Below are 25,422 nucleotides of genomic sequence, written 5' to 3'. Positions count from 1 at the left end.
GGCTCACACATCTGTTATATCAGGCCCATAGACTATCTCCGGGATAAATGGTCTGAATCCTCATTGAGAGAGACTTGCCTTCTCACTGGCAAGTCAGTGAGCAGAACAGACTTTCCACAGAGGGACCCCACTGTGCAGAACAGACTTTCCACCCAGGTACCAAACAGCGTGGAAGAAGGAACAAGGCCACCTATTAACAGATGCTCCCTCGAAAGGCCAGGAAGAACTCTAGCCTGGACTAAATTATTTAGGTTCAACATGTCTCCTTCTGGGGCAAAGGGAATGGGAATGAGTTTGGTTGGCAGTTCTTCTCATTATGCAGACAACACAAACGTTTGCTGGGGCTTAATTTGGGTCCTCATTTTCTTTGGAGAAGCTTCACTGATTTCGATTCTCTATAAATTTATGAAGTTGCTTTTATAACCAGGCTACTGTAAGATTAGTCATTCAAACTTAGCCTTATTATTTCTACCTCATCTTATTTTTATTATAACTGATAGAGGTAAGTTCTACCCCCTTCTAATTTCCCTTTGTTCCTTCATCTCTTACCACTCTGTTTCCCACATATTGATTACTGGTTTCTGCCATAAATCTGGCTTTCTAGGACTCTAGATCTTGACACATACTGTCCTTTTGGTCTAAAATAATTTTTTCCCACCCCTCTTGCATCTTACCTACTCATACTCATTTTTCCAGAGTAAGTGCTGTTTTCTTATCTAGGCCATGCAGACCTCCTTAGCAGGGCCTCTCAAACTTTAGTATGCGTAAGAATCATTGGGAGACTTTTTAAAAAAAAAAAAAATAGATTCCTTCTCATCTCTGTCCCCCTCTACCTAATTCTGATTCAATAGGTTTGGGATGGGAGTAATTGAAACATTTGTAGGTAATTCTGACAGTGCTGCAGAACACACTTTAGGGACCACTAACCCAGGCTAAATGAAATCCCCAGCTCTGTGGTCCTGGAGCTCCCACATGCACTCTATCAAAACACATTGCTGTAAATATCACTTTAGTGTGTGTGTCCTCCTCCCTAATAGGCGGAAACCACAGCGAAAGCAGATTGTCTCCATAACATTTACTGCTGAATCCTCATCAGTTAGCACGCGTATCCCCAGGGAGGTAGCTGGCGTGCCTTTCTTCTCCCCACAATTATTAATAACTAGGTTGCTTCAACTTCCCATTGTGCTCTTCCAGGCTTCCAACATCTGTGAAACAATTCCCTGTATTAAATCTCCTCTGTTCGAAATACATAGCATGGTTTCTATTTTCCTGACGATGCTGACTATCATAAGTATTAATTGTAAAAGCCTCTCTTTAAATGCAAATAAGAGAGTTAAGCATTCACACAGTCCTGTGAATTATATGCATCCACATCGTTTTATTTATTCCTCAGACACTTGTTGAGTATCTAGTTTGTGTCAGAGACTGTTCTCCCACCATTGATAAAAAGATGAAAAAGACAGTTCTTGTCATTGAGAAACTCAGAGTGGGGGCTGGGGCTGGGACAGCCGAAGAGACAGAGATCATAGTATAAGGGCTGTGGGAGCACATGCTAGAAGGGGGTACCTAACTCAGTCCAAGGCAGGTGATGTCAGGGAAGCCTTCTCGTGCTACCCTGCGTGCCCAGCCGTCGAGAAAAGGAGGATTAGGGGAAGACCTTCCACACAGAGTGAAGAGCAAATGCTGAGGCCCAGACCTAGAGAGCAGGGTCCTTTCAGGGTTCTTTCAATGAGGTGGGAGAAGAGGTGGAGGTTGACAACAGCTAAAGCTAGAATGGTAGGCAAGGAATCAGAACATGAAGGGCAGCATAGACCATACTGAGGAATTATGCGAGACTTTGTCCTTATACTGAGGTCACTGGAAACCGCTGAAAATAGTGACTTAATGAAATTGACAGTTAAGAAGATATCACTGGCTGAAAAGGGAGGACAGCAGATTTTCTAGAAGCTATGAAAAGACTGATACTGATTAACACAAGTTAAGGTGGTAACAATTCTTTCATTCACCACACATTTAATGAACACCTACTCATCCTGAAGTCTGAGTAGGAGCGTGTGATAGAAAAGAGCAGGGATATGCCTTTTCAATGAAAGGGAACACCATTTGCATCAACATGTGGACTCAACATTCCTGGCGTGCTTAGGAACTAGCAAAGGGTCTGATGTAACTAGGCTACAAGGTAAATGAACTGGTTGGAAATGAAGTCCTAAGGCCCAATTATAAAGGAACTCAGGAGCCATGTTGACAATGACACGTTTAGGCAACGGGGATGATTGAAGGTTTTTAAGGGGGGTAAGGGGTTCATGAAATAAGATTCACACTTTAGGAAACCATGTCTGGAGAAAAGAATGGAAGAAGAGAGACTAGCAGCAAAGAGACTAGTCATGAAGCTGAGGGAGTAGTAGGTCAGGTGGACGCTGACAAACACTTGAACTCTGGGAAGTGTAAGGATGGAGAGGAGCCAACTAATCCTGGGTCAATATACGCCATCCTACAAAACATTTTGTGTTACAGCATCCCTTAGTACCCAAAGGAAGCCGCGGAAATATGCTTTTAGTCATCTTCCTCAAAACTTTGCTGAAGTCTGTTTAACTGTGTTTTAAAATGCATGCCCTAGCAGAGCAGTCTTTTATCTTCCCAAATTCTTTTGGAAGGCGTCCTAGGGAACAGACTGCATCGCTAAGGGAAACGCGGAAAGGGGAAATGTGAGGGCTTGATACAAAGTGCAAGTAAAATTCTCCATGGGATGTAGGAAAATAGCTTTTCAAAGAAGAAATGGGAGGAGGGCTGGGGTGGAAAAGTGGAAAAGACTTGAGGCTGAGCGAGACAAGACACTTGAGGAGGATTATTTTTTTTTTCCCCTATTGATTGACAGGGAGAGAGAGGAAAACTCTGGAAATGGACAGTCAGAGGTTACAAAGGCAAACACCTCCAGGAGCCAGGCAGGTGACATAAATAGTGAAGCAGGCCTTGGTTTAAGAACACAGAGGCACGTGGTCTATGCAAGACGCAGATGTCCACAAGCTCCAGTCAGTTGTTGTCATGTGGAAATGCAATGTTGCCAGATCTTGTGATTTTTCAAGAGAAGTTAGAAATCTAGATGTTCCTGTAAAATCACCCACTGTCTTTAATGTGGGTAACTAATTCAAATTTTTTTTCTAAATACCATGCTTGCCAAGTAAAATACATTGTGGCTGCATTTGGCTCTTGGCTGGCCAATTTGTAACCTGATTTAGAGGGAATGGGAAGGTTGTTGCTGAAAAAAAATCTCACTAGCCATGACAGATAGAAAGCCTACTTCTGCTAGAACATACACAAGTCATGAGAGTATACCGCTTCCAAAATAAAAACCTATTAAATCTACTGGTTAAGTTTGGAAAGATAATATAGAATGTACTGATATGTAAGTGTGGTCTTGTTTTGGTGGAAAAAAATTTATAAAGCTGAAGTAGAAGGAAGGAAACCAGTCCTCTCTGAAGGAGTCTAACATATCTGAAAAAAGTGAGGGTTGAAGAGAATGACACATTAGAAAAGACATGGTCTAACATCTCTTCCAGGACCTAGTATGGCATTAAAGTCAATTATTTCAATACATACCACAGACAGTAAATAAAGGGTTCTCATGACTCAATAATGAGACAATATCCCAATGGAATATGGACAAAGAATGGGCACAATTTCGTAGAAAAGGAAATATTATAGGTTTTTCGCCTAAAAAAAAATGCTTTGCTTTACTTCACTTATGTGAGAAATCCAGATTATGACAATGTTTTTCACCCATAATATTGCACAAAGTTAAAAAGAAATTTGGATAATGTGCTGTGTATACAAAGGTATTGGGAAATGACACTATCATACATGGGTGGTGGTGTTTTAAATGAGCATGACGGCTAAGGAGAGCAAATTGGCAGGATCCATTAAAATTAAAGATATATATGTTTTCAATCCTCAAATTTCTAAATCTAGGAATTATACGTCTATTCACATCTTTGTGAAAGACATGCCTATAACAATATTCACTAAGCATCATTTATAACAGCAGAGGATTGGAAATAAACTAAATGTCCATCAATATGGAAGTAAAATAATTGATGGCACTCCCAAACAGCAAAAGACCCTGGAGTCATTAGAAAGAAGCATCTCCCTTATGTACTGAAAGGGACACATCTCTAATATACTCGTGTATTAAGTGGAAGAGGCAAGGTTAAAAAGTGTAAATAGTATAACATTTGGGACTGCGTAAATATGAGTCGTATATACTTATATATGCACAGAATATCTCTATCTAGAAGGTATGAAAAGCATCTTTTAAAAAGGGATGCTTCAGAGGAGTGCTGGCTGAGTGGAAATCAGACATGAAAGGGGTTGGCTTTTTGCTGTATACTCAGTTGTATATGCTGAATTTTTGTGACATATATACACACATAAAATATATATGCAATATATTATATATTGTATAATGTAACATGTATACTATAATGTATAGAATATATTATTTACTTTATATTACCTATTAAAAGCAATTTAAGAAAAAAAGTCCTCACTAAAAAAAAAAACAACTCACTAACTTATTGTCAATCCTCTCTAAAACCTCCTATTACATTTAAATCCCAACATCAACTTTGGATTCAAATTACTAGTAACTCTACCACAACTTTGGCTATTGAAATAATTGTAGTTATTTTTCTTTTGCTATCTTAGATTCACATTCAAATCATTAGCTTTTCTATCCAACATGCTGGTGAAAGTACATCCAAACCCACACATGTTAAAAAAAAAAAAAAAAAAAAAAAAAAACAACATTAGACCTCAAAATAGAACTCATCTGTGTAGAAGTTCTGGGTCAGTTTCTTTGCGGGAGTCCAGACGGCTCCTGAGCTTCTCTCTGACTCATTTCTCTAAGTGAAATAAAATGATAAGGCAGACATTTAAATAACAATGAGCAAAGCTTGGGTCTGGTGTACTAGAAGTGGAAAATTTTATGAACTTATTATTTCGCACTATGGAGGAGTGCAGATATCTTTCTCAGCCAGGCACAGAAACATATAGAGGACTTAGAAACCCATTAGTTTCAGAGTGTACTGCCAATAAATTTAATAAGAAGTGAAAACAAGCTTATTTATTTGTTTTACAGCATTCTCAAGACTGCACAGAAAGAAACTCTTAGAGGAGTTTATATCAGTCAAACATTATTCACCAAATCCTCGACGACTTCCCAATCACCTATTAAGTGCTAGGGCACTGGGCTAGGTGCCATGGTAGGGTTACAATGATGGGTAAGGAGTTTATAATCTAATTCCATGCTTCCCAAAGTCTCCTCTGAAGAGCACTGAATACTCAGGAAGATTAATATTGTTACAAGACAAAAAAAGCTTTTCTTGGTAATTAAGAATCAGAAAATAAATTAATCAGAAATTAAGCAGTTTCATTGGTATAAGATTTTTTAGATCTTTTAACATGCTAATGCGCAATGTGAATCTTCTAGAAAGGGGCATAGTATGCAGCCTTTCCCAAACTTATTTGAACACAAGTAGCTCTTTGGTTTGAGCAGCTGGAGGGACAAACGTCTATGAAACATTAGGAAAGCAATAGCTTTAATGGAGAGAAAAACATGAATGCATGTGAGAAAAGTTAAATAGCAAAACAGAACTTTCATAAGGCAAGCTGAGTTGACTGCCCAAATGTTTGGCATGGATAAAATAAACAGCTTGAGTTCCAAAAGGGAAAAGATAGTCGTGACCTAGAGTTGAAAGTCTGGTGGAATAGAAAAGAGTGAGGCTAAGCCTTAAAGAAGGAAAGTATCAGTCAAAGAGGAGAAGCAGCTGAAAGTGACAGCTATTCGGAAGAGGAAGGAGACCAGCTTGGCAGGAGCAGAGGGTTCATTATGTCGAACGGAAACGGAGTTATGTCTAGGTAGGACTGGATTGGACTGCCAGCTTAAGTAATCTGAACCTTGTCTTACAGGTAATAGGGAGCCTTGAATAGCCAGCTTATAAGCAGGACACTGAAATGTTTAAAGTAGTCTTCTAAGAAAATTACCCTGGTGCTCATTTGCAGAAAGGATTGGAGGTGGGTGGAATGGATTGGGAAGGAAAGAGATGGAAGCCAGGAGCTAACTGTGAGATCAAGGTCTGGAGTAGGGATAAATGCAGACTAAGAAAGGGGTTTTAATGAAGAATTGACAGAACCTGGTGGCTGTGTGTGAAAACTATATAAATGGCTATCAGTGAATTATGTAGGTTTGATAGTCTGGGTGATAAGGAGAATGGGACCATTCACATAGGCAGGATAGTTTTGTAGATATCAATTTGAGTTTTGCTTTCTTGAGTTTTTCCTAACTAACCTTGCCACCTCCAACCCCCACAATGTAGGCAGGCTTTTCATACTTCTTTGCTTGAAGGATTTTTGCCTGAAGAGCTGTCAGCTCTCCTTGTCTTTTATAAAGCTGAAGCGCACAGACAGATGATGTTGGATATCCTAGAATGACAAGCAATAATAGCAGAGAAAGAAATTCCTTCCAGGTCAGGAAGAGAGTGGGCAGCAGAAGTGGATTCCAAGGGACTAGGAAAAGGGTCCCTTCCTGGGAGAAGTGTGCACCTCGTTCAATTCAGTGGCCACCCTTCAGAAAGATGGCTAGCTTCAGAGAGGACGATTGCAAGATGTATCTAGGGAAATCAGAAGCTAGGTCCATCCAGAAGAGCTGAAAATGTCCATGCCCCACATTTAAAAGTGTGACGCAATCAAGTGTGGGTAAGGATGAGGAGAAATAAGAATGCTAATTGTTATGCGAGAGTAACCCACGTGGCTATGCCTAGTAAAACTGAAGATTCCCAGAAATCCCCTCAGTAAACACCCTAGCAAAGGTGATAGGTGCAAAAAATGTCAAAGAGCAACATTGTCGGTAAGAGAGGAAAATGTGGAAACAGCTTAAAACCCAAGAGGAGAATGTTTACATAGTATATAGTGTATATTCACAAAGTAGACCTCTAAACGAACAAACGAGAGCAACATGGATAGATTTCAAAAAACACAATGTTGAATATAAAGAACAAGTTTCAGAAAGAAATTACCATTTACATCAGGATTCCCAATATGCAAACCATACCAAAGTATATTCTGTGTTATTTATGGGTGTACATGCAAACAAAGCAAAAGGGTGAAGCCAGCATGGGCTTCACAATCATTCAAGTCAGCATGGTGATTGCACTTAGGGGGAGGGGGCGGAAGGGAAATTGGATTAGGAAGGGAGCATAGAAGCTTCCACTCTATCTGTAATTATTTATTTATTTCAAAAAAATGTGAAAGGAACTATGTTAAGATCTATTCAAATCTAGTGGTGGATATACAACATATACAAATGTTTGTTATATTATCCTTTGTGTTTGAATTTCTGAAATGTTTCACACAAAAATATTTTTAAATCATTTTCACAGCTTTATTGAGATATAACTAACTGCATAAGTTTTAAGTGAACAATCTGATGTTTTGACATCGGTATACATTCTTGAAACCATCACTCTAATAAAGAGAATGAATATATCTGTCATCCGCCAAATTGTCCTCCTGTTCCTCTGTAATCACTTTTTACCTCTCTCCACCCTCTACCCCCACTCTGGGGCAACTAATGATCAGCTTTCAGTCTCTATTAGTTCATTTCCATTGTATAGAGGTGTAAAGAATTATAAGCATACAGTACAAACTCTTCTTTGAGTGGCTTTTTTCATTCATCATAATTATATAGATATCCATCTATGTTGTTATATCCATAGTTTGTTCTTTTTTGTTGCTGAGCAGTATTCCATTGTATGGATATATCATAATTTGTTTACCCTTGAGGTCTGAAAATCTTTTATAAATTCTAGATAGAAGTCATTCATCAGATATGTGATTTGCAAACATTTTCCCCAGTCTGTGCGTTCTCTTTTCATTAGCTTATCAATGTTATTCAAAGAATAGTTTTAATTTGGTAAAGTCCAATTTATCAATGTGTTCTTTTGTGGACTGTGCTTTTAGTGTTGTAACTAACAAAATCTTAGTCTAAGCTGAGGTCACAAAGATTTTCTCCTATGTTTTTTCCTGCACATTGCATGGCTTTAGGTTTTGTATTTAGGTCTAGGATCCATTTTTTAGTTAATTTTTTTATATTTGTATGATACCAGCTATGGATTGAAGGTGGGGTATTTTTGGTCTTTTTTGTTATTTATTTATTTATTTGCATACAAGATGCCTTATTTTTCGAACATCATTTGTTGAACCTTTGTGGAGCATCAACTACCACATATGAATAGGTCTATTTCTGTTTTGTTTTTTAATTTTGTTCCATTTATTTATTCGTCTATCTTTATGCCAGCATGCACTATCTTGATTCCTAATAACTTTAAAATAAGTCCTGAGGTCTTGTACTGTAAGTCCTTCGACTTTATTCTTTTTTTTTTCCCCAAGGTGGTTTAACAATCCTAGGCTTTTGGCATTTCACTATGAATTTTAGAATCAGCTTGTTAATTTCTACAAAAATAAAAGCCAGCTATGACTTCTGTTGGATTACATTGAATCTATAGATAAATTTGGGGAGAACTGACATCTTTACAATATCAGATCAATGGTCCTATTATTTTGGCCCTCTTTAAATTTTTTCCAGCAATGTTTTTAGTGTACATACCTTGCACATCTTTTGTCATATTATATTTACCCCTAAGCATTTCATCTTTTTGATGCTATTATAAATGGTTTTGCTTTTGGAATTTCAAGTTCCAATTGTTTAGACAACCTTGCAAAACTCACATTACTTCTAATCGTGTTTTTATAGAAAGGCTATCGTACACAGAAAATCCTGTCCTCTGTGAATATTTATTGCTTCATTTGTGAAAATCTAGATACCATTTATTTCTTTTTCTTGCTTGATGGCACTGGCTAGAACTCCCAATACAATGTATTCTGGTGCTTTTATGTGATGGGCAGTCAGATGCAACCACAAGAGGAAACACAGGAGAGTCTCAGAAAAGCAAAAGTTTATTATACTTCCAGGTTCTGGAAACAGGAGGCCCGGCACACCAGGCAGGGCAGTGTGGGGAAGCCCCAGGTGGTCAGGACGCAGAAAGCAAGAGGGAGGAGAAAGCCAAGACTAGAGCTTTTATGGGGGTTTCTGCAGGAAAGACAAGGTAGGGAGGGGTGAACAGTTTAAGATTGGTTAGTTTGAATAATTCAGCGGACTTTGGGCTATAGGGGTGGTCTCTAACCGCCTGGTACCTGATCCTGGGATGATTAAGGCCGAAGAATAGTGCCTCCTGGCTGCCAGCCAGATAAAGGAGGTTTGGCTCTGAATTGGTTAGTTTGCATATCAAACGAATGCTTCCAACTGAACCTTTTGTTAGGTCTGAGAATTGGCTAGCCCCAGCAGGGGCAGTCTCTCATGGCCAGAACCAGTTTTTTAAGATGTCAAAACATCATAATCTACAAAATAAATAAATAAATAAAAGTTTAAAAATCTATATGATAAATGTTAATAAAAGTGGTGAGAGTAGACATCCTTGTATTTAGTCTTTCCCAATTAAGTATAATGTTATCTGTAGTTTTTTTTTGTAGGTTCCTTTTATAAGCCTGAGGAGGTTCCCTTCTATTGTTAGTTGGTTGGTAACCCTGGCTTATTTTAATGGAGAAAGGTACTTAGAATCCAAGATCTGGGCACTATAGTTGCTCACTGCTATTGGGATGTTGTTATTCTCAGGCCCAGGCGCTGGACAGAACTAGGAAACCTGCATAGGTACCATAGGTACATACATAAAATGGTGAGCTCACGCCAGCACCTCTCCACAGGGTCATTCTCATTTTCTCCTTCCTAACGCTGCTTGGGCTCAGACACCTTAGGTCTCCTTCTCAGGTGAACACCTTCCTTAACCCGCTGAAACTCTTGACTTCTCATGCCTGCCACCCCATTGGGCTCCCTCCTCTGAGGATGCCCTTGTCGTTCTCCTTGGCCTCTGACATCTTGCTGTGGGGCACGATGACACACACACACACACACACACACACACAGAGAGAGAGAGAGAGAGAGAGAGAGAGAGAGAGAGAGAGAGAGAGAGAGAGAGAGAGAGAGAGAGAGAGAGAATCCAATCTTGTTCTGCCCTATGAAATGCCTTTAGGATAGAATTCTTCAGGATGGGAATAAAGGGGATGGTTAAGAGGAAGAGCTAAAAATATCTTTTTAATTAAAAAAAAAAATTCCTGGGCCTCAAGTGTGACGTGGAAGTAGCAGAGTGGTTAGAGGTTAAGGGACCATGTAAGTTGAGATAAAGAACATCTTGGCGGTCACCTGAAGCTTCATCAACGCTTGAGCAATGGTTGAGAAACTAGGAGGGTTCTTGGCGTACATAACCTTTGAGGGGTACGGATTAGACCCTATAACACAAGAGACTGAATTTCCTGCCAGCCTGGGGGAATGGGATTCTAGAGTTAGATTCATATTGATTTAAAAAAAAAAGAAGTGTAATATTTCTTGACCTCTTGAGTTCATGATTGCAAAGTCACATTTGCTACAAACAGAAACAGAGAAATTGGGTCAAAGGAAGAGTTTGAAGGTAACAGTAGAAGAACGGAACAGGCAATTAGACATGGGGAACTAGACCTGCAAAGAGAAATCAGCCCTAGAGGTTGGAGGTTTGATGAACGAAGGGTTGCCTAGGGCGAATAGTTAAAGCCATGTGAATAAGTGAGCTCTTCAAGGGAGGGAGGGAAGACAAAGAACAGTCCTGGACATAGGTCCCTGCCTTGGCATGTGCAGTTGGGGTGGTTGGAGGAAAAGTAGACAGCAAATAAGATTTCGATGGGCTCGGATATGTGGGTGAATCAGTTTAGCCCAATTGTCAGGAAGCCAAGGGAAGAAAGGGGGAGGTTGATAGCATCACGTGGTCAGAGAGGGAAAGCAAACAGACTGAGAAATCATTAGACCCAGAGTCTGAGAGATGACCTATGTCCCTGTAAGTGCAAGTTCACTAAAATTGTGAAAACAGAAGCCCACTTCAGACACTTAAGGAGAAAGTAGGGATGAAGACGCCTCTGAATAAATATAGATCATTCTAAGAGTTTGGCGATGAAATGTAGGAAAATTGAACAGTGGTTTGAAGGGGGAACCTGAGGAATAAGTAAAAGGTTTTCCTGATAGGAAAGACATAGGCTATATGTTTAATAATAACCATTTTCCCCATCCTCAAACATTACCATCCTGAAACATTTGTTACAATTCCAAAACTTTAGAGAGTTGATTCACTTAATTCTCTTACCTAGTGCAACAATGAAGAAATCTGCATTTAAAATGTAAATGATACAAGCAATAGATGTCGTTTTCAAATCTTAAGTACAAGTGGAAAAATATGATTTTTTTTTTTCAAAATCAGTGGTTCTAGCAATTGACTCCTTTTTACTTATCAATTGCTAACGCAAGGGAGGAATGGGATTGGGTATTGGGTGAGAGAGCTGTGGAGACCAGAGTACGTGAGATCAACTAGCCAACAGCCCAGGGCCTGGGCAACTCAGCCTCTCTGAGGCCAACCTTTAGGATCTTCTGCTGCCATGCCATCCAGTGTTGGAGGAAACTTACTTGTTATCAGCTGTCTATAATTCACTGTTCTTCTCTTTCTGTAATGCAATATGTCTTGTGCACAAGACAGTTTCAGTAGGGTCCTGAGAAAATAATGCAAAGGAAATGATAGAAACCTGTGTGGGGGATGCCAATACCCCAGCTCAGATTTTCACCAATTGGAAGCTGGTTTGGAGAGAACAATCTGACTAGAAGCAAGAAAATTAAATCTTTTTTTTTTTAATTAAATCTTAATCAACTGCAGACAGATTAGTTTTTCTAGTCTTATATTTAAAGTAAAAAAATGAGACTATAAAGAAACTGGAGCAGATGGAGCAGGATAGGAGAGAAGTGCAAACGACTCATCCTATAAAACTTTGCTATTCAGAGCGTGGTCCATGGACCAGCAGCATCAGCATCACCTTGTTAGGAAAGCAGAATCTCAGGTCCCACGCCAGACCCCCTAAATCAGAATGTATATTCCCAAGTGATCTGTATGCATGTTAAAGTTTTAGAAAGACAGCTGTTGCAAACATTCAGGAATTGTGAGGTGGTGGGTACGTTGAGAAGTTCTTTGAGGATCAGGCAACTAAGAGGCAAAACTAGTCTATCTGGAAGGAGTCATCAGTGGATTAGTGAGACATCAATCAGGGACTAATCAACAAGGATTTGTAAGGGAATCTTAAAGAGAAGAGGAAGCGGGCAACTCAGGGAAACTGAATAAACGGCTGACTGTAAGAATTGAGCATAAATCCTGTCAGCTTATTTGGTTGGCAGAAGGAGGGATCAAGTTTATCTAGGACTGAAAGGCTGAACCCAGAACAATGAGGAATTTTGCTTAGGCTGAGGCCCCGAAGTTTCCTGGGTCTTTGAGGAGGAGAGTTTGAACAAGGGATAAGGCTGGAAAAGGAAGAAGTGACCGGAGGACAGTGCTTGGCGTGAGAGCAGCTGAGACAAGAACTGGGCCAGCTCTATAAACCCAGCTCGCTTGGTCTTCCCTTTTGTACTAAGAACCCCCGCCACACGCCTCCCCTACCCCACCCCCGCACAGGGCGAGAGTTATTTGGACCCTCCTTAACTGACTATCTCTAAGCAAAAGCAAGACAGACTGGAGTACGACGTTCCGGAACACACTGTTTCCTGGGAGTTTGTATCCTTCCTGGAGATCGCAGTAGATAGTTACTCGTAGTGAGACCAGGAGTCGGGGGCACTTGGCTGGCAGGAGGCCCCTTGGGGACTTTGCTGGCAGGAACCTCCCTTTGTGACAGATGTGTGTCGCAGTCATCTCAGGTCAGCGTCCACACTTGAGGCTTGTACCCACGACACCTCCTTTCTGACCCAACCTCTGCCCCATTATACCATACAGTCGGGCCTGCAGAATCTGTCTTAAATGCCCGACACAGCTGTATTCCTCCCTCCTCCTGGTTTTCAAATGTTTGGTAGCTTCAGGACTATCTGAGAACTCTTGTAAAAAATGCAGATTCCTGCCCTCCCACCCCCAGGGCCCTGAGAGATTCTGAAAATGCAGGTGATGGTTGGGGGGCGGGGGTGGGGGGTGACCCAGAAAATACATTGGTAACAAGCACCAGAAAGCGATTCGGATTCAGACCAGTTTTCAGAACATTGATTAACACCTTCCTTCGCCTTCACCTCTCCGCTGTTCAGGATCTGACCCCTTGGGGCGGTGGAGGTAGTGAGGATGCTGCGTCCTCTGCGATACAGAGGGTCCCCTCTTTTCCCCTCTCCTTTGCAACCTCAGTTTTTCCAGGCTGTGTTCTCCTTGCCCCCTCTCTTGTCACACCTTCCCTCTGCCCTTTCCGCCGTCCCAGTGACCTTCAGGCAGGTGCAGGCATCCCATCCTCAGATCTTCAGCCCTCAACAGCTCTCATCTGCTCTAAATTCTCCCAAATGTGTTCTCTTTCTTGCTATCTCCAATTCCACTTTTGGAATTCTCCTCTCAGTTCCGGCCAGCTTTTACCCATCTCTTCTACAGCTTCTTTAGGTCTCCAATTACATCTTCAAGGACATAGTCAAAAGCCTCTTTATACTCCCCCTCCTTGACCTCCCAGCTGCATCTGTCACTGCCAATCATCCTCTTCTCTGAACATTCTAGCACTGCTGGAGCAGTCATTTCAAGGCTACCCCATATTTTGCCTTTCCACGGAAGCAAGGAGCCCAGCTCCTCCACTGTGAACAGATCTCAGGACTTTGCCAGCATTCATACTTGTTGCTGTGTCATATGCTTCTTTTAATCCCCTGAAAATTGGAACAACACCGGGGAGCCTAAAAGAGGAACTTTCTCCACCATCGGTTGGCTTTATTCAGGAAAGCTCCAAGATCCTGTCTTACAGTCAGGACCAGCAACCTAATTTGTGGGGCCCAGTGCTACATGAAAATGTGGATCCCTTGTTTAAAAAATATTAAGAAATTTCGAGACAGCGACAGCAGAGCATTCAATTGAGGGCAGGGCCCTTTTAAGCACGAAGCCCTGTGCAACTGCAGAGGTCACGTGCTCAGGAAGCCAGCCCTGCTTACAGTGGACCCAGCCTATTAGCTTCCTGACTATCAAGACCAGATAAGTTGGGGAGAACGTGGTACTCATTCAGATAAAATCAGAGCTCGCATTCCCAAGTTATCGGTTACTTTTCCCAGGGAAACACCCCTGCATGTTCACAGTCTTCACTTCTCACGCCTGTCAGCTCTCCCAGAGGTCTTGCCATCAAGTACAGGGTGTGTGGGGGGGGATGGGGGTGGGGGAGTCGTGTGAATGACGCCACCAAGTTCCTCATCAGAAGGAGGTGGGAGCAGCAGCAGGGCAGATCCAGAGCACCATCATCCTCCTTGTTGGCACTTTAAGTTGGAATACGTGAAATTTCATCCCAAATGCTGTGCTCTGGCTCTTCCCCATTTCGAGCCCCTAAACCCCGTAAGACCAGACCGGCGATAGAAACTAGAATCCCAGCAGCAGCAAATCTCCCTGCTTTCTTTGGGGCAGCGCCAAAAAGAGATAAAGAAAGTGTTGTATTAGGCAGCGGGAAACAGGCAAGGGACAAGCACGCCTTTAATAAAACAGACCTTCACTGGGGCTAAAATGGTCCCGGGCTGACCCCACCCTAAATCCTGGCAGTGTCCAACAACAGGAATTCCGAGGAACAAAGAAGCTGGCATTGCCTGCTGCATCCCATTGCACTGCAGAAACCCGCAAGCAAGGAATACATAAATAATATTATCCAGCATTTCAGCCGAAACTTAATTTTTTCGTCCAGACTATGCTATTCTACCTTCTTTGCCTCAAATTTCTGTCCTGTGACTCACAGGGAGGGCCTCGGGGACAATGAAATATCCCAGAGACCTAAAATAGGTCCTTCTCCCTCCCTCCAACATCAGGATGCATTTCCTACAGCATTTGTGTGTGTTTTTTTTTCCCTTTATTAACCAAGCATGAATGATAATATTGCCTGGGCTTAAGAACTCATCTCTGTCACTGGTAAATATAAATAATGAGCCAGGGTCAGAGGAAAGCATGCCAGGATTTCATTGATTAACGTCCTGTGCCACAGCCTCTCTTTGAAATTAAAAAAAAACCACTTTCAATGACACTGTACAGAAAAGGCATCGCACGAAAAATATTTCGGAGACAAGGTTGTCATTAAAGTATGCCAAAAATAGAACTGTTTTTATTTAACCATCCTCTCTCCTCTCGTCCGGCCCCCACCCTTGCAGGCCGTGAGGCTGTGTGCAGTTAAATCACAAGAATTACAGAAAGTATTTCCACCCATCTGAATTTCATTTCAGAAGCTTCAAATGCCAACGTATAGATAATGATTAGTTAATGTGTCTCTTTTCTCCTCTGCAAGGATAATTAAGGAAGCGATATGGCCAGACTTAAAATCCAGCTGTTTTAGTAATCTACAGGAGAATTTAAAAATTTCTTATCGAGACATCAGACTCTGCCCCACTGCCGGTGTCTACTTCTGTCCTTCACCCCAGCCTCCTGATTGATCTCGTGGCTTCCAGCTTTGTGCCCCGTTTTCATTGGGATACGGCCCCCTAACCGAATTTGCAAACTGGTCATCCGAGGGCCACACTCACTGCAGGCTTGTCTAGCTTTGCAAGTGACTTTGCTTGGTGTGGATTTTCGATCCTGAATGCCTTTCGATGGGGTCTGTGCTCGCTGCACGGCACCCTCAGCGTTCCCTCTGACCTCATGCTCCGCCCTTGGGAGCCCCTTCCCCTACACACTCCTCCTTCTGCTTTGAGGCCTCGTGAGACATTGAAGTTGTTAACACTGGTCTATGGAATGAAGTCGAAGCTCCTCGATCTCGTACTCAAAATCCTCTACAATGTCACCCCTGTCAACGTGCCCATCTCTATGGCTCCCAATTCTTTTACCTCTCCTGACCCTGGTCTCCTGCCAGATTATCCACCTCTGCATTGGGCCAGGATGGCTCGTTAGCTCACCACAACCCCCTTGCTTCCAATTCCCAACTCTACTTGAAAATTTGACTCACATTTCAAGGCCCTGTTAAAAATGTCGTCTTCTCGGTGAAGTGCTTGTTGCTCTTTACAGTTAGTCTAGTGTTACAGAAAAAGCAAGGACTCTGGCGTCAGCTAGGTCTGAGTTCAAATCCCAGTCTTTCATTTACTAGATAGGAGAACTTAGCAATTTTCTTAATGTCTTTGAAGTTCGACCCACTGATCTGTACAATGACAATGATGTATACTCCATCATAGGCTTGTGTTGCGTATCAACAGAAATAATGTATAAGTGCCTATGTAACTCCTGGCACAGGTTCTTCTCCTTCTTCTTTTTCTTCCTCTTCTTCCTCTTCTTCCTCTTCTTCCCCTTCTTCTTCTTCTTCTTCTTCTTCTTCTTCTTCTTCTTCTTCTTCTTCTTCTGCTGCTTCTGCTTCTGCTTCTGCTTCTGCTTCTTCTGCTTCTTCTCTTCTTCTTCTTCTTCTCTTCTTCTTCTTCTGCTTCTTCTTCTTCTTCTTCTTCTGCTTCTTCTGCTTCTTCTGCTTCTTCTTCTGCTTCTTCTTCTGCTTCTTCTGCTTCTTCTTCTGCTTCTTCTTCTTCTTCTTCTTCTTCTGCTTCTGCTTCTGCTTCTGCTTCTGCTTCTGCTTCTGCTTCTGCTTCTGCTTCTTCTTCTTCTTCTTCTTCTTCTTCTTCTTCTTCTTCTTCTTCTTCTTCTTCTTCTCCTCCTCCTCCTTCTCCTTTTCCCTTCCCCTTCCCCTTCCTCTTCCTCTTCCTTTTCCTCTCCTCCTCCTTCTTCTTTGCTTTTCTATTTTCACAGAACATATAACACTTTCAACGTTTGTCTTTCAATGAAGGTATTTGTGCAAATAAATGTCTTTCCCTTCTGCTGAATCACAGAGCAGGAACCTCATCTGTTACAAGACTGCATTCCCGCAATGCACAGCACGGACCTCCCACCTTGACACTCAGAGAGCATTTATCAAATGTGTGCTTGCTCAGATTGTCTCTTCTGCTTTAATCAAACTGACAATCATTTGTTTAGTTAATACCGATGGGAGAAATGGAGTGAAAAACTTTCTTAACTCATATAATATTTAGAATGTCTTTCCTCATTTTTAGATTTCTATCTGGATTATTTAGATTTTAATCCCCCCAAATTATAATATAATGGTAATAACTTATTATATATAATATATATGTAATTTTTATGAATTTTATGGTGTTCCCCATGTGTCAGGACCAAGTCCAAGTGCTTTTCTTTTATTCCTTATGTAATCCTCACAGTAAACCTGGGAGGTAGATACCACTTTTATCCCCATTTTACAGATGAAGAAACTGAGGCTTGGAGAGATTAAGGTTATAACTTGACTAAAGTCATGCGGCTAGCACAAGGTGAGTTTGGATCCAAATCCTGGAAGTATGGCTCCAGAGAACAAGATCTTTAATCTTGTTCAGCCTAATACAGCCTCTAACATACTACCACCAGATAAATTGTAAAGCAGAAAGTAAATGGGATTGATCCACTTGTTACTTTTTCTCAAGCAGTAATTTAACTGATGTTTTGACTGACTAGACTAGGTGTCCATGGGTGAGCTTGTGGGTCATTGCAAATGAGTGACAGACGCTTTGTCCCCTAGCTATGCCTGTAGCCCCTGGCAGGTAGTGCTGGGTGTACTGGAGGCCACTTGTCACCTCTCCTGTTAATCCAGGTGTAACTTGCCAAGGAAAGCTGTAGTAAACCACAAAGTGTGTGGCAGCAGACGGCCACTCCATGAAGGGTTCACAGAGTTGATCGTGGCAGTCTCAGGCCTGCAGAGCTCGGGACCACCTAGGTTTCCTCCTTTGCTCCTGGGGCTCCAGACACACCCTCCACAGTATGCTGCTCTTTTTGTTCCAGAATCTATGATCACATACAACTGTTTTCTACATTGTAATCAGTAGCAGTACCTCTCAAATTTTAATGTGCTGACAAGTCATTTGGGAATCTTGTTTAAAATGCAGATTCTCAGTAGGTCCAGGGATGCCTGAGATTCTGCATTTCTAACCAGCTCCTGGGGGATGCTGATGCTGCTGATTTGTGGACCACACTCTGAGTTATAAGGGTCTATGGAACACTAGCCTCATGAATAAGGTTCACAAGAGATGCTATCATCCTTTATAGCGGATCTCTTCGAGCCTGTAATGTGCTAGAATGGATTGCAAACCTTTATGAAGTGTCTAGAAGATGTGTACAGAATTTCCAGAATTTATTTGCACAAGGAACCCTGTTTAGTAGAATGTCTATTATCATTTATAGTAGTTAAGATTAGGTTCAATTTCTAATAACAGAAAGTCCAAAATAACAATGACTCTTTTCCCTTCCACATTAAAGAAATGTAGATAGTCTAGGGTTGGCGTGGCCCTTAGCAATGTCAGAGACCCAGGCTTCTGCTTTCGTGGGGTTCTACCCGCCTCAGCATGTGGCTTTCACATCAAGGTCAAGATGGCTGCTCCAGGGATAGCCATCACAGATACATAAAAATGAGCAGGAAGAAGGAAGAGCAGGAGAAGGACATCCACACTCTCCTTTCCAAAGACATTTCCAAGAAATTGCACACTCTACCTGTGCTTTCATTTCACTGGCCAGAACTTTATCACATGGCAAAGACGCAAGGAAGGCCAGGAAATGTGGTCTCTATTTTGAGCAGCCACATTCACAACTAAAATGAAGGATGACATTGCCAAGAAGGGAGCAGTGGATATTGGGGGGAAACAAGCTATTTCAATTACAGTCTCCTAACGAACTGGTAAAAATAGTTTGGGAAATGATGCTCTACTCTGAGCCTGTTGTTTTCCATGAAGGGTTGATGGGTGAGCCAGGATTGGGTGAGCCAGGACCTCCATCTCTTGGATCTTATCCCAGGTTTTGCTCAATTACTCCATGGTTCCTTCCTGTCCCTTGTCGCAGAGAGGACACCCCCAGGAGTCCCTATCTTGGCTGCTGGAAGCTGTTAGGAGCACCCAGCTTCCTCTGGGCTCAGAGAATACATTAGTGTCACAGAAGAGAGGCCAGGGCAACTGGAAAATGAAATTATGGGTCATTATTTTGTCATTGGACAGATTTGCACCAACAGGCAGATGACAGCATCAACAATTATATTATTCATGCAATTTTATAGTGAAGGCTTCTCTGTGAATTTCTCAATACTCCGTCCTTCCATTTTTGCTTTACTGTCTTTAAATTTTGATGGCCTCCATGGAGGCAGCGAGGCGCATTCTCTAACACTGAATCATTGAGCAGCGTCAATTATGTCTTAATGCTGTGGTTCCTGGATTAAATAAGAAAGGAAGAGAAGGGGGCTGGGGAGAGGGGGATATAACATGTATTGACTGCCTACTGTGTGCCAGGTGCTAGATTAGATGTTTCTATATTTATCTTATTTAATGTTCTTTGCAGTTTATGACACAGACTGGAAATGACCAAGCTGGGAGTGGAGCCGGGTATCTATGCCTCTAAAACCCGTCTCTTTTTCACCAAGGACAAAACAGAGGAGCTTTCTGCATGTTGCCTCTACTCTCTTTGTCTCCCCTGCTCCACCCTTCCTCCTCCCACATTCTTTCACACATTAACTTTGTGTTCATCTTTTCCCAGTAATTAGTAAATTATAACCCCCGTGTCTCAAATTCTTGACATTCATTTGCTGTTTCCCAGTAATTCATTCCATTTGGTATTTGCTTTGACAAAGACGCAGAAGTGCCGGCTAACACGGCAGCACTGCCTTGCTTGGATGAGGCTCTTCACCTCATTTATCACGTTGCGCTGCTGGTCCTGAAGTCTGACAGGCAATTCAGGCTTTCTGAATGCAATTCAGGCATTGATTTTAATCTATAAAGCTTTGGCGGCTGGGTCCTGGCTGCCATGGAAATGAAATCGCTTCTTGGATACTTTTCTACATGCTGTTGCTCACTGTTCTGAAATGCGGGACTCCAAGAGACCTTTCTGTACTTGTTCTGATGTAAAAACGTCCAATAGGAATAGCTTCCCAATTTGAACCATTATTGTGAGCATGGAAGAGAAATCTCAAAGAAGGACAAAGACATGGACTATACTTACACTCGTGGACCCACACACTGACTATATTGATTGTATCTAGTTAAAAATAAATTTTAAAATACAGACTATGAGGTAGCCAACACATTTGGTTTTCCGACCGGAAACCTTGAAACCTGAATGGGACACTGGGTGCCAGGAAGCCAATGGGGAAGATGGATGTTTAGACTTCTGTATGTAATCTGATTTTCTCTCACCCGCACAGAGGAAATTGGTGGCGGGAAACTGATTCTAAGATGCTGCTTTGTCAGAGTGGGAACAGGAAGAGTGAAAGCTTAGTGTTTACACTAAAAGTGTGGTGGCAGGCAGCTTTTGTTCCAGGGAATATGACACCACCTTTGTTTCAGTGGCCACAGAGGCTGCAAAAGGGGGAAGAAGATCAGAACTGTAAAGGTGATGTAAAGGCGCTCCACCAGCGTTCTGCTTTCATTTTCTTCTCCAGAAGGTTCTGGCTCTCTGCCGTTACTGCTCAGGGTGCCATTCATTCCAAATGCCATTCCTTGCTTCAGCGTTTTAAATGCTGGTGATGTTGGCATTCGCGAAGAATGTGACGAGGCAGTTGACATGTTGACACATATCCCTAAAAGGACAGAGATTTAAACTTTCAAAATAAGAATGTGTCCAAAAGTCAGAAACTTGAATAAAAGTAGAAAAAGAAAAGGACGAACCTGAGGCATTTCGAAGTAACAAATGAGAGTTGAATGCATTTGGGTCGCTTTATTTTTCCATGGGAGAAGGCTGTAGACATGATTCATTATATAGAGTTGGAGGGAACGTGATTGAGTCCCCAAAACATCGCTTCATGTAAAGTGTTTGGTAGCACATGGAACTTAGGCAACAGATGCTAGTCTCCACTCCCACAAACAGAGAAAGATGAACTCACAGAGTTTTGCAGGGGCTTCAGTGTTACCCAGTGTTGTTTAGAAAGTCATTGTGGCAATTCTACCAGCACTCAGAATGACAAGTGCAATATGATAGCAGTTCTCTTAAGGTTTCCTTCCAGCAAAGCCAGGCCGGGCTGGGAGATGTAGCAGACATCAGATGGCAACAGATCAGGTAAATGCACACTGACTGTTTTTTCCAAACTACAAATTGTGACTCTGTTTGTCATATATCCAAACAGTTGTGTGATGAAGTCCATTCCATCAAGACTCTCTCAGGGCAGTTGCTTGGAGCATAAACACAGATTGGCTAGTCACTGCTTTTTGACTTTCCAAATGGGGCCTTAGGAGTCAACAATAGGCAGGAAAGAAAAACTCACTTTTTATTTTGCCAATTCAAGCCAGCCCTTGTAAAACCAATCAGGCCACTGTCGTGTCAGCGATGGAGGTGTGAAAACTTGGGATAATAAGTTCAGGCATGGAATGAGAACCTGACCACATCTAAGCACCACCACAGTCATGATTCCCTTGCTCTTAAGGGGTCTGGTACATGTTATTCCTGCGCCAGACCCCCCTTTGGCCTCAGCTCCTCCCCTGTTGTAAAGTATGCACAAAAGGCAGTTACCTGGATGCAGACTAAAGGTGTGCTCCTTGTCTGCACTTTATTGGATTGAGGTTGTGACAAGCTCCCTTCCAGCCCCCATTATAGAGTACCCACAAGTGCCCCGGATGTACCCGGAGGTGATGAAGGCATTGTCCTGGCCCTCAGGTACCCACAGTGATGCTTTTCTCCCAAGTCAACTACCTTAATATTGGGAACAGCATGGCAGGGTATTAAATACTGGGGCTACCAACCTACTTCCTCCCCAGAAAAGACTCTGCTCAAATTCCCATCCTGATTTTTGGATGCAACAGAAGGAAGGAACTTGCAGTGATCCTTCCTTCTCTGAGAACAGCTCTGACTCACAGGGATGGGACCGCAGCATCCTGTCTGTGTCACATGGCCCTGTTTACTGCATAACTGACAGATCTAGGGGAAATGAACCCAACATGGATCAGTTGGGACCACCTTGCTATCCACAGTCAATCACCCTAGGGCAGGTAAAAATGCTACCAGTTTGCCCACAACTAGTAACTGTCCTTTAATGTGGTCAGAACCTTAAATTGGGATGCCTGACCTAGGTATTTCTATAGAATTAGAACTAAAAGGAAGAGGGTCATCTGTCCTCTGGAGATGGATACCACAGAGCAGGACCTTAGCGCTGGGAATAATTCTGTTCCCCACCAAGCCAAATATTCGGGTCTGCAATTCAAGGCAGTGATGCCCTCTCTCTTCAGAGATAAGAGACAGAGACAGAGAGTCCTGGGGACATTTGATCCTTGGGGCCCAACTGCCCCTTCACCCTTCTGTTGGCAGTTATAGGAGGCACCTCCCTGGAGGAGAGCTTCCCACAAGCTCTCTTTTGCCTGAGCTAATTAGTGTTGGGTTTCTATCGCTTGCAGCCGAAGTGACACATTGCAAATTTTCTCATCCTGACACCTGGCCCTGACCCCAATTTAGATGACCCTTTCTGTGTATATTTGCCTCAGATCATCCATTTGTCCTCTTTCCTCAAAGATGCCTCTGAGTCACAACTTGCTGTATGTGGCACCCAGGTGTTCAAGATTTGTTGAGGACACCATTCCCTGTGGCCCAAAGCTCACCACGGCATTCCTCTCCGCTGCTGCTGGTCACGTCCGGACTTTCTCTCTGCGGGTGGAACTCTGTGGTCTCCTGCCTAAACACCTCCCCGTCCTTCTATTACACAGCTCCCCCCCCGCCCCCCCGCCCCCTGCCCCCCCGCCCCGCCGCCACCCTCCCCTCCCCTCCCCCCCCCCCCACCCCGCGTCCCGCACAGACACACAGCATGGTTGCTTGGGATTTATGGCAAATTCTGGTGAAAAATTGGCAACTGTGCTCCCCCTCCATCCAGGACTCTGAACTTTCCATAGCCCCAAGAATTTTAATCTGCGTTCTTTCTTCTTCCCTTTCCTCTGTCAGCGTTAGAGCCAAACCCTTGGACAACTGAAAATTATCTCCTTTAAAAAAACAAAAACAAAAACCTGAGGGATCCTTGGTGTAAGGCTTCATTAGGGAACATTGGACCTTGATTTCAAGACTCTTTGGGATCTTATTTTGAAGAGTATGTCGAGAGGCCTTGATATTCTCAGGTTTAATACGAACCATCTCTCCTGTGGCAGACATTATTTTGGCTGCAGAACATCTGAATTTCCTTCCTGTTTGTGAAATCGGGGGTCGGGGAGACGGCACACAGTTCATCCTAGAAGCTGAAAAGGGCCGATACCCACTCCCCCAGCCTCACTTGCAGCTGGAGCCTAAGCACCCACAGTAAGCATGGCCCATCAGATGCACGTGTCTAGGATTTAGAATCAGAAGCTAATTCAGGCCAAGAAGAGGAGATCATGGTGGTGACGGCAAAGGCAGCAGCCACATCCAGTCTTCAGGGGCGGTCATGGCCTTGGTGCCTCCTATGGGGTCCGATGCCCAGCAGCAGGGCAGCACTGTCCACGTTGGATAACTTCTGTGGCACTGACCTTGGCCGAGGACTGGCTGGCTGTCATCTTCACTTTGTGCCTGCTCATTTTCTAAACCCAGTTCTCCGGCCTTCCCCAAGGATTCTGTAACGTTCCCAGTGCCCTTTTATACTCAAGTTGCTCGCGTCTAGAAACCATGAATGATGCACCTGCAAAGCATTCATGAGAGGCAGTAATTACTTTTTTCCTTACGGCACAGATTTGAAATACGTAATCCGGAAGGCTGACGTGTAGGATCTAGTTGCTTCACTGGTGAGTGAGCCTAGTTGATTCCCAGTATCCAGGGCTCAACACAACTTTATTCTTTTCTTGTGAAATGGTAACAGACAAATTCTTTCTTTTTTGAGGGAAGGGAGATGGAGGCCCAGCTGCTCAATTAAAGCTGTGACAGAAGTGATAGACATGCAGAGAAAGGAAGAGACGGTTCTTACCTAGAAAATAGCTTTATAAATGACTTAAGCCTGTGCATAAAATATAATCAGTCATCGATCTAACAGAATCACTTCAGTGATGCTTCTCCAACCGTATGGGGGAAATTGTAGTCTGTAGTGATCATGTGACGATTTGAATTATCATCTAAACTGGGATGGCGTGGACGGTGAAAGGAGATGCTAATAATGGAAATGCTGAGACCAACGGACATAATGGTCATACTAAGTAGCAGAGTGGAGACGGGGAGACTCTTGAAGGTTGTGGGGTTTATCAGGCACTGAGATGTCTGTGGTGGTACCTACCCCCTCCGTCCATCTTCCTCAACCATGTTCTAGTTCTTTATGTAGTTCTAGTTCTTTATCTTCAGGTCCATAGCTGGAGACAAGCAAGTGTCAACACGCCAGTCACTTGTGCGCACCCCCCATTCATGCATCTGGCAATACAGTCTACATTGGTGTGCATTCTTACAGGGGTGATTTCCATAGCAACAGTAGGAATATAAAAAAGGCACCTGAATGATGCTCTAAAGATAAATCACTCTCTAAGAGTTCCTTTATCTAGGGAATTACAGGCTATTGCCACATAGAATTTCTTTTCTCCTTGTCACATATATACATTTCTAACTACAGCTCACTGCCTTCTGGTTTAATTAATTACAAACATTTTAACCTCCCTTTTAGGCCAGAAGATAAAGAGAGATCCTTGATGGACAGCTGTGGTTCACAAGTATTTTATGAACCAAGAAGGAAGGAGGAAGGAGGCTTACATGTTTTGAGTGCCTATTTGGCACTTGGCTCTTTTACTTATTTTATCTCATTTTCATAGAAACCCAGGCAGAGCAAGGGCACTTCTGCAGTGCAGGCTGAGCCTGATGTGAAATAGGCAAAATTTACATCCAACATCCTATTCCTGTGTCTCATCACTGAGAAAGTCAGAGAAGAAAGATCATGAAGTGGTTAGAAAGAGAGGATCTGGGTGAGGGTGGAGGTGGGAATGAGAGGGGTTGGGTGAGGGCACAGATGTAAGGGGGAGCGCTGAAAACCCAGGGCTCAGGCTGGCTGTTGTGTCTCCAGTCCTTCACCTCATCAGAGCAGAGGGGTCAGAGGGAGGAAAGAATCGTATTGATTCATTTTCTGATCTGAGAGGTGAGACCCTGCAAGCTAAGCGTATTAACAAATTGGGACTTGCTTCCTTGAAACCTACCTGTCTGCCTCAATGAGTTCTCTCTCTCTCTCTCTCTTAATTTAAAGAAATTTGGATGCAGTGCTGTATTTTTATATAAAACATCAGCTCCCTACAAGAATCTTTCCATTTTCTTGAGACTGTGTCACCATTTTTTTTTTCTTTTTCTTTTGCCCTTTGGAGCAGAGCCAAAA

The sequence above is a fragment of the Rhinolophus ferrumequinum genome, chromosome 16 (assembly GCF_004115265.2).
Source record: "Rhinolophus ferrumequinum isolate MPI-CBG mRhiFer1 chromosome 16, mRhiFer1_v1.p, whole genome shotgun sequence".
Taxonomy (NCBI): Eukaryota; Metazoa; Chordata; class Mammalia; order Chiroptera; family Rhinolophidae; genus Rhinolophus; species Rhinolophus ferrumequinum.
This window is presented reverse-complemented; position numbering follows the sequence as displayed.